The 10,267-nt window shown below is 46.7% G+C and overlaps 1 pseudogene; it reads right to left on the reverse strand.

Moving 5' to 3' along the window:
* Positions 1-342: 342 nt before the first annotated feature.
* On the reverse strand, positions 343-7,993 carry LOC100765002 (annotated as a pseudogene).
* Between the last annotated feature and the right edge of the window lie 2,274 nt (positions 7,994-10,267).

The following is a 10,267-nucleotide window of genomic DNA, read 5'->3' on the forward strand; positions in this document are numbered from 1 at the left end:
TCAAGATGCCAAACTCTCAGTTCCTTCTCCAACACCATGTCTGCCTGCATTCTGCCATGATAATAATGGTATAAACCTCTGAACTGTATGCAAGCCAAATAATTGTTTTCCTTTACAAGAGTTGCTATGGTCATGGTATCTATTCACAGCAATAGAAACCTTAAGAAGTGTCCCTTACAGCATTTTCAATAAAACTACACTTATTCACGGTATCTTACAAACATCTAAAGTGATAATACCCTCCGACTCCTTGCCCCACCCCTCATCCCTGGATTTATTGCCCAGTGCCTCTAGCCTTCTACTACTTAGCATCAGCTGGATCAGCGCTGAGTGAGCAGGAGCTCAGTGTGTTTTCTTTTTCATTTTTGGTATGGGGGTGCGGGGTGGAGGCAGAGTGAATCTCTGCCTGCTTTGAGGGGACATCGCACAGGTGACACAGTGCCACTTCTTCCTCTTTTTCTTCCTGGTGCTTAGTGATTCAAACTTCTTCTGTGCCTGCAAAGACTAAGTGAGCCCCAGGGCTGAGAGTGGCCCTTCAAATATCCCATGACCAAGACCTGAGTTGGACCTCTTAGCCATAGGATTCAAGCCTCCAATGAGAGCTGGCTTCTTTGACTTGTCAGTTGAAGATGGATCAGGACTGAGGTCTCTCATCTTTGGAGATAAGGGTTGGGGATACTAGCAGAGTCAGAGAGAACTGTATAGGGGCACAAATAGCCAGACAGTTTCCATGGCACCAGCCTGTAGTGGGAACACAGGAGGAAGAACAAGCTGGGGAGCTCCTCTTTGTCCTCAATGGTTCTGCCCAGTGCCTCCTGGAACTCCTCCATAGCAGAAACTCCTCTGAGGCTCATTGCACATCTGGAGCCTGGGCTTTGGGGATGGGCTCCTCTGCCATAGGGAATAACAGTGGACCCGATGTCTCCCAGTGAGGGCAAACACTGACTACGTGGGAAGACAGTAGGCCTAGGCCCCCATATTTCTGCATTGGTAGCTCCAGTAAACAGATGATCTAAAGAAGGCACCAGTGATGAACGTTTCTGTGCCCTGGTCCCTCTTTGGGGACCATGGCCTTCTCTCTCTGCACCTTGGCAGACAGTTGGTACTGAAGCATTGGAAAGTATCTGAGGGGCACCAGGGTTCAGAGGTGCCCTCTTACAGCCTTTCTTCTTCAAAGCCAGACAGTGCTCTTCCACCAGCTGCAGGAGGAAAGGGGCATATAAGATTCATCCCAGGCTGGAAGGCTCAGGGGGCAAAATATTTGGGTAGAGGTAGCTAAAGGGATAGTCAACTGACTCTTAGTGTCAGAGACGGAGGGTCTGCTGGCTGACTTGCCTGGTTCCTTGCTGCTATGCACTTCAGCCCCTCCTCATGTCCATACCTGCCTCCCGTTCTGGGTGAAGCCCCAGGCAGGATGCTTTGATTTCATACAGGTCACATGGTTCTTATGAGCAGGATCCTCTCCTTGCCCTGTCCACATGGTGTCCTTCAGCACCACACTCTATTTGGGGTCCTCCTTGCCCCACACAGTTTGCCTAATGTCTCCCTGTATCCTGTCTGTCTGGTGTCTGCTTGCCTCTTGCCTACCCATCACTTCTTTTTTGTTGTCCCAGAATTGAGTACTGGGGGGTACAGGGAGTTTTATGTTGCTGCCAATTCATGATGACAACCAATGTGCACGCACACACATACACACACACACACACACACACACACACACACACATATATATATATATATATATATATATATATATATATATATATATGAAGCAGGCTCAGTTACAAGGACTGGGATGCCAAACTCAGAATCTGGCCCACACCACGGCTCCAGTTGCAACTCACTTGGTCAATGAAGTGTTTCTGGGAGCACAGCTCATCAATGTAACTCAGGACTCCTGCATCTGAGTAGAAGTCATCTTCTTCCTGCTCCAGCTCACTGTTCTCCTCTTCTTCTTTTTCTGTGGGCTCTCCTGTGTATGACTGTGGAAGCCTCTCTAGCCAGTCCATAATATCCATGTACTCCTGTACGGCTTCAGGTGGAATCTCCACGGGTGCCTCAGTCTTTTGTAATTGCCTGTGTCTGAGTACTGGGAGGCAGGCAGAGTCAGTCATGGAACCAGTATTCATGGAGGTGCACACTAGGAGATAGGAGAACATGATCATACATGGATATGGTTTAGTTCCACCCTAATCATGGCATGTAGACCATAGTTCAGAGGAACCACAATGGCCTAGGATAAGCCAAATCTAAAGATCTATGAGAGGGGACATTGCAAATTGTTGATATGTCTAGGGCAGTCATGTGGGAGAGTATTTGGAGCCACCAATACTTCAGGTACATTCCAAACTCAGTGGCCAGGTCCTGATCATAAGGTGTTTGTGTCCTTAGAGAGTAAGAACAGATATAATCAATGATGGTGGCCAGTTCAATGATTACCCAGTTCAAGACGAAGGGCAACAAGGTCCCCCAGGCTACATAGAAAATGCCCTAACTTGAGGGAAGAAACCTATGTTTAGGGCAAAAACACATTTTGATTGATTTTACCTCTGCATAGAGACCTAAAGTTATGTGATCCCTACCTGGTTCCTCAAACACCTCAGGAGCTGGGGGCCTTGGAGGATCTTGCCTTGTGGCTGTAAGACTTGGCACTTGATACTTCTCATCATCTCCAGCCTTGAATTCTCAATCTCCAGCCTTGAATTCTCCTTCTCTTCTGCACTCTCAAATTCTGTAAACCTAAGGATGAGGGAGGGCAGGACCCAATCAAGAGATTACTTAAGATGATCATGTGTGCAGGGTCTTGGTATGATCTGGTACAGTCCCATGAAGTTGCTGATCTTGAAACATAACTACAGCTCTGGGGGCTCACTATGTACCTTGATATTTGTGGGAATCAAAAAAGTTTGAGGTGGGCCAAGCAGGGATTTCATGTGACTCTTAATTAAGGCCTACCTTGACCTTGCCTAGAGAGACACAGAAGCCTAGATGGCCACAGATATGACAGATGAATTACATCAGGGATCTTGAGTCAGATCCAGAGATGCTGAAGCTGAGGGTGGGAGAGCTGGAATGACCTGGGAGACAAGGGTCCAGGAGATGCCAAGAGAAAGTAGAAGGGCAACTGAGAGGTGTGGCTGCTTCCCTATTAGAGCTGTTTGTTTGCTCGTGTACATGACAGTATCATGCTGAGCAAAGACATGAAGACCAGAGACATGTCCTCAGATGTGTAAGAGGCTTCCTTACTCTCTGCATGATTCTGTTCACAAACACTCCAGGTACATGAGGATATGACTGAGGCCACCATATTGGGATGCAGTAGTCTCTACTGTCAAAAAGCAGTGACTCAATATCAGGTACTTAACTTAAGACTTGTGGAGCATATTTGCATTGTACAATCCACAGTGCTGGAGGAGACACAACAGGGCTGGAATGGGTCAGTTTTTCAACTCTGATCTTCAAAAGAAAGGCATGGGATAGATTCATGGCCAATGATGTCAGAAATGGTAGGACCATGGGGCAAGTAGCCCAGCACTCAAGGAAGTGAGAACAGGATTGTGGACCTCATGGATTACCACCAGGGGCCCAAGTATTGGGTAATCCTCCTGGCAGTGTGTGGGTGACAAACTCACCAGACCAAGATCCATCTGATGAGTACCCCCAACATATACCCTCCTCCAGAATCCTGACTCAACAGGCCCACCCATGTTAAACATTTCTCCTCACGCACTGCTTCAAAATTGCCTTGACTCACTTTTCAGCCATATCAAAGAAGATCATCCAGTCATAGTTGCTTATACACTGCCATTCATGCAGACCCCTCCATAGGCCCTTCTCCACATTTATGGTGGGCTTCCTCTGGGCCAGGGACCGAAGCACTGGACTGTAATTCATTAGAACCACTCAACTTGATAATCTTGACCCAGCAGACCCTTCCCAAGATGCATCTATAACCTTGAGTCAGAATAAAGTCAGCTTCTAGGAACTCCTAACCATGCAACAGACATAAACACAATGATGTATGTCTATTTCCCAGCCTGCCATGTGAGTCTCCTTCTATCATTGTGTGTGGAAGAATGCATGCGGCTTAGGTTCTCAACATGGAAGTGGGGGTGACAAAATTAAAGTGAAAGTCATTAGAAATGGGGCCTTGGTTTGTAACCAAGCTTAGGTCATGATGTGGGGCTCTCAGGATGGGATAGTGCTCTTCTTGGAATGGAGAAGAGGCCTCCCCAAGTTTACTTTTAGTCCTGTGAGACAGCCATGGAGGCTGCATCAGAACTGGATCTTCAAGGTCTTGTCTGGGTCTCCAGTGTCCAGAACTGTGAGATAACAGTGCCTGTGGATTCAGTCTTGTAGTCTACCTGGTGATGTGACTGAGCTGACTGGCAAAATGCATAGAATGATCTGGAACCTAGGTTCAATGACTGGGACAATGGTGCAAATCACTGCTGAGGATAAACATGGAGCAATAAGACCAAAAGTTTCCCCAGGGAAGGTCTGGAGCCTTTCTGCCTTAAGGGAAATTCCTTAGACGGTGGGGTGAGGGACAAATGTACAGGTCGCTCTGGAGTCCGGCACTCTTCCCCATCCTGGTTGTGACATGCTGTGGGCCCTAAACACTAAGGTCAATGCTAGAAGATAAAATGCTAAGGCAAAGAACTGACAAATGGAGTGAAAGGCCTAAATCCAAACCCTAGATTTCTGGGACTCCAGGATCCCCTGTGTGACACCTCTATTTCTCAGATTGTGACTCTGGAGTGGTTCTGTCACCTTCAGCACCTTCCTTGTCCACCACACACTCATCCTGTTGGGGCCCAGTAGGACATTCCAGTCACAGGTGACACTCACATGAGGAAGCAGGAGAAAGCTGACACATCTGGAGTCTGGGACAGGTGCCACTGGACCAGAGTCTTGATATGATGCCAGCGCCGGATATTCCCATAGACACTGTCTGGTTTGGACAAGTAGTTTTCTGGGTAGTTTGTTTGAACATTGGCTGGTCCACTCTCTCCAACTGCTCCATTTGGAGGTGGTGCTGAGTGCACTGGGGACTGAACAGGAACCAACTGGACAACTGGCTCTGTTGTGGGAGGGTGAGAGCCCAGGACCCACAATCCTTCTTGGTGCTTGAAGGCCGAAGCAATTTGAGCATTTATGAAGGTATTTGCCTCAGGTTTTGTCATGAAGTGTGAAGCAGGGCACCCTATAACCCCACTTTGGGTCACAGGGACATTACAATTGAGGGACACCTGAGTGAGGAAAGGTTGGCATTGGGCATGGGCTGTACAGGCCTGCCTGTTGTCCCCACTTACACAATGTTCAGAGGTACAGCTGTACCCAGGGTTGTACTTCCATGTTCTGCCAACAAAGATATCCCAGGCAAGGCAGATAACACTACAGAATTCCAGGGAGAGATGCCTCCAGTCAGGAGGTGTTCTGGGGGCCCCCAGAGTAATTGCAGTGTTGGCTGGGGGGCAGGTGGGAGAACAGGCAGGGTAGCAAATGTAGACATGGTGACATTGAGGTTGACAGTCATGTTCTGTCCCAATGAAGATTCTGGATAGATAAAGAGAAACAGGAGGGCAGCTCTCTGGTCCTGAGAGTCAGTGGTAATTGAGGGAAGGTTATGGGGAAGAGGATATTGTACTTGTTGCAGATGTCCCCTAGGGAATTCCCTGCTGGTTTCATCTGGCTGAGCATTGTTTCAGCAGATATCTTCCTCTCCATTTGCCAACATTCCTTGATGCTACTGTGGAGAGGAGCCCTCAGCTTTCCCACCCCTGAGAGACTTTTTGGGAATCCCTGGCAGAAAATTCATCAGCGTTCTAGCTCTCTCCATTGAGATGGATCAGTGTGACTCTGTCTGGACCACTATGCCAGTAATGATGCTCTCGGGAGGCAAGGCACCATCAATGAAGGCCAGTTTCCAGAAGGGCCTCTTTAAAGTTGGCAGGTTTCAAATATTTTGACCTCAATCCCTTTTGAGTGTTCCTTCCACACTCTCAACCCCCCCTCCCTTTCTAGCCCAGCACTGCAAACCAAAACTACCTCTGTGCTACCCTCCAAGCCAGAACACCGGAATCCTGGAGGCAACCCCGTAGCATGTCCTACCCATGCTGCTCGTCTGTCTCCTAATGCCTCCCACAGAGAACAGCAATGGGATAGATTCTGGCAGTTCCACACTGCCCTGATCCACATTGATCCACACTGTTGTTGGGAGATGTTTCACAGCACTTGCATGTAAGATACCTATGCAGTTCCCTGGTACCTTGTCCTTGCAAGCTGCCCAGCAGTGGTGAGTGTAGGGGCTGCCAGCGGGTTTCTGTGTATTATCACAGTCACTGGTATTGTCACAGTTGGCCGTGAAATGAAAACCACATGTGGTCCCACCAATATAAAGAATATTTTGTCGGCTGGGTATAGTCAATATAAATGAATGCTTTTGGGGTTGGGTATAGTCATGAGCCAGGTGCCAAGTGGGAATACGTTGTTTGAAATTATTTCTGTTAAGTAGGAACACAGGAGGGCCCCACTCAAAGAGAGCCAATCCAAAAAGCTTGCACATGGTGGCCAGGACACATGTCCTAGCTCTGATTAACAGTAACACAGAACATGATCCAAGACAACTGCTTCTCTCTAAAGCCTCAGGAAAAAGATCCAACCACTTCAGAACCCAACCAAACCAGCAGCACTCCAGGTCCCTTCCCTGAGTGAAAGTAGCATTGGGGAAGAGAGGCTTCCTGTCAGTTACATGATGGGCTAAGAGAACTGCACACATACTCCCAAGACAACACCTCTAAACTGGTATTTTAAAAAGTAGTGTAATGATTCAGGCATTATGCTGGCCTGTCCCTGTCACCAACAGAATGACCTCAGGCAGTGCCTCGGTCAGCCCAGGTGCAATAACCCCTTTAAAAGAAAGAACTCTGACTGCTTATGATCTCTTTCCAGCCCTCACTTTCCTGCTGTCTTTCTGCTCTCTGATTCCTGATCTCTCTCTCTCTCTCTCTCTCTCTCTCTCTCTCTCTCTCTCTCTCTCTCTCTCTCTCTCTCTCTCTCTCTCTCTCACTGTTCCCTTGGGTCACACAGGACTTTTCCTGTCTCCCTTTTCTCTTATGTCCTCTCTGAATCTCTGTGTCTGTGTCAATTTACCTCTTTTCTCCCACCCGATTTTCTAATAAAACATCTCACTAAGCTCTGTCTGCCTAGTGTGTTTGTCCTTCTGACACTATCACCCTCAACTGCCATGTAATCTGCCAAGGTTCCCCTCAAGCTTTACCAAAACAAGTAGGTCTAATAGTTGGGAGCAATCACCCATTTCTTTGTTAGTTGACATTTCCTAACTGTTCTGCTTCTGAAGACATCAGATACCTGGTGATGGAGAAGCCTTCCTCCATGGGAAGGCATGAGCGACTCTGGGCTGCCCATTGGTAGAGTAACCTCCATCCCCACAGAGATGACTCCACTGGGCTGTTTCCTGCCTGGCCATTTCTCTGCACTGTCCTTCTAAGGTCATGTTGGCCAAGTTTGATATTTCTGAGATCCATAATGTCATAGCACAATTTCCAGCGGCTTGGAGAAATGTACCAGAGCTCACCTGTTTCCCATGAATATTCCCTGGGACACCACAGTGAACCATTCCACCACATCTGTAAACTGTTCTTAGTAGACCTGCCTGCCACACAGGAAGAGCCAGTCGAGGGCCTGTTATTGTATCTTCTGATCAAGTGTGCTTCCTTGTGTCAAATTAGTTCCACCATGGGCTCTGTTCATCCTGCCATAAGCTTTGTCAGCTTCCAAGGTGAGATGTAATTTCAGAAGTCCAGTGCTGTTTCCTACCCACTCCCTTGGCCCAGTCACTCATTGCTAGTAACAGATTTAAACTTCCAGTGGCACGGACTTAGGTGCCATACTTTGATACTCCAGGCTTACCTTCTGAAGTTATTCCTACAGGTTTGGACAGTAACCATGCCTGTCTTCTAGGATCCATGGTGATCAATCTCAGAGCAATCACGCCAAGAGTCACCAATATGTGCCAGAGTCTCAAAAGAGCCAGCCACTGTGTTGAAATTTTGAAAGTAAACCACTTCAGAACATGGCATTGAGCATTCTACAGTGGAGGAGGGGCAGAGAGTAAAACAGGGCTGGGGACATTCCATGAGGGGTTGTGGCAGGTACATGAGAACCTTGTCGTCTGCTTAAATGATGCATCTTTGTTGGAGGTGATTGCACATATGTGGTGTTTGCCTCTACACACATTTTAATGGTTTCTTACAGTCACAGCACACTGGGGTCACCGGTGCCCTCTTCCTTCATTTCGTCTTTAGTAGACCTTGTTTTATTCCTCCATCCTGAGTCCCGAATCACTCCTAGAGACTGTAGGCTCGTGAGTATTTTTACAATGTTTACACTTACTCAACCAGTTATATATTCAGACAAATATAGAGGGTCAAAGCAACAGAGCTAGACATATTTGTAGTTATGATCTTGGGAGATCCTTGGTTCATCCAGCCATGTGCATATCATTCCTTATGAAGCAGTCCTTGTGTGTCCACCCAGGGAAGGGCTAGTATATCTGCATACTGCAGCATGATAGTCTCAGTCACCCTTTTGCTAGACTCCCCAGCCCATCAAGGCTTTGCTCTGCATAAGTAGCCCATGGGACTCAAATTGAAAATACTTCTCTTCCACCGGTGGTATTGGGTCCTTTTATTGCAAATAGATATTTGACAATTAAAAATCTGTTCTCCACCACAAAAAATATGAGTAAGCTTATGTGACAAATTGCCCCTCCTGAGCTCCTCAATGGGAACAGGATTAAATTAGAGGGACAGGAAGAGAGAAAACATCCTTCTACTCCAAAACACAGAGGCTCAAGTCCCCCGTTTTCCAGGCATAGAAACCCATTACCTGTGTACATTTTGACAAAGCCAAGGTTCCATTTGCCATTGCCCAATACTCATTTTTTTTTGGTTTTTCGAGACAGGGTTTCTCTGTGTAGCTTTGGAGCCTATCCTAGCACTCGCTCTGGAGACCATGCTGGCCTCGAAGTCACAGAGATCCGCCTGCCTATGCCTCCAGAGTGCTGTGATTAAAGGCTTGTGCTACCAACGCACAGCCCAATACTGATTTTTGTGTGTGCATGTGCCCACCTCATTCCTAGCACCAATATGATCCTGGATTCACTAGCTGTAGGCTTCCATCTTGTTTTTTTTATATGCCAGTGTCCTTTTCAATAATGTTTCCTGATTGCATCTTTGACTTAATAGAATTCACCTTAAGAATTTTTAATGTTACGATGCTAAAGTGAAAGGCATTCACAACACATAATATTTGTATTTGTATGACCATTTCACAGACATTGCCATGCATGTTGTGTAAAAGACCCAAATGTTCTACACTGTGGTAAGCTGTTTGCATCTTGCAAATTGGGAGTTTTTGACACCAATTGATAAGACACCAAGTGCAGGCTTTCAGTAGCATGAAATGTTTGATATTCTATCATAAAAGAACTTTGCATTAGATGATTTTCCTCCATCATAGGATAGTGTCTGTTCTGAACATGAATAAGGTGGGTCAGGCTAGCTACAATGCTTCAATGTTTGCTAAATTAAGCATGCATTTGGCTTGTGATATTTTCTGATGATGATGATACAGCATCGTAACTGAACGAGCAGGTGCCTTTCAGTGTGGGGGCATGGTTGTAGCACCCCTTTAAAGAAAGGTGGTCTGGTTCCTAAGTTAACATTGTGTCTCATGTTGTTACAGGAAGGGTTGCTAGGAAATAGTTGAGGAGGGAGGTGGACTCAGAATCCAGATAGCTGCCACAGAAGCTGTTGAGTGCAAGCCCTGCATCCTGGTAGGAGTCAGTAGTGTTCCTGATGTGGCAGGGGTTTGGGCCAGAAGAGAGGTTCAGAGGGACCCAGACTATCAAGTCTCATTTAAAGGTAGGATGACACCGATTTCATAAGAAACATATGTGAACTGACATTTATTAGCAGAGCTCTCCTCCTGAAAAAGATTTTAACATAGTGGATGTTGTAGGAAGGACCTAGAGGCAGAGTCAAAGAAAATCATGTCTCAGAGTGCCTCCTGGGTCTGATTTTTTTTTAAAATTTTGGCTACCAGTGTTCCTTATGGGAGCTTTCAGAAAGTATGGGAGAGGACATGCTACTAATTTGAACGGTGCAAAGGAGACATGCCAACTGAAGAACTAACCTCTTTAACAGATTAGGGTAAGGATGCTAAATGCATTCGTGGAAGG

The sequence above is a fragment of the Cricetulus griseus genome, unplaced genomic scaffold (genome assembly GCF_003668045.3).
Source record: "Cricetulus griseus strain 17A/GY unplaced genomic scaffold, alternate assembly CriGri-PICRH-1.0 unplaced_scaffold_2, whole genome shotgun sequence".
NCBI classification, from domain to species: Eukaryota; Metazoa; Chordata; class Mammalia; order Rodentia; family Cricetidae; genus Cricetulus; species Cricetulus griseus.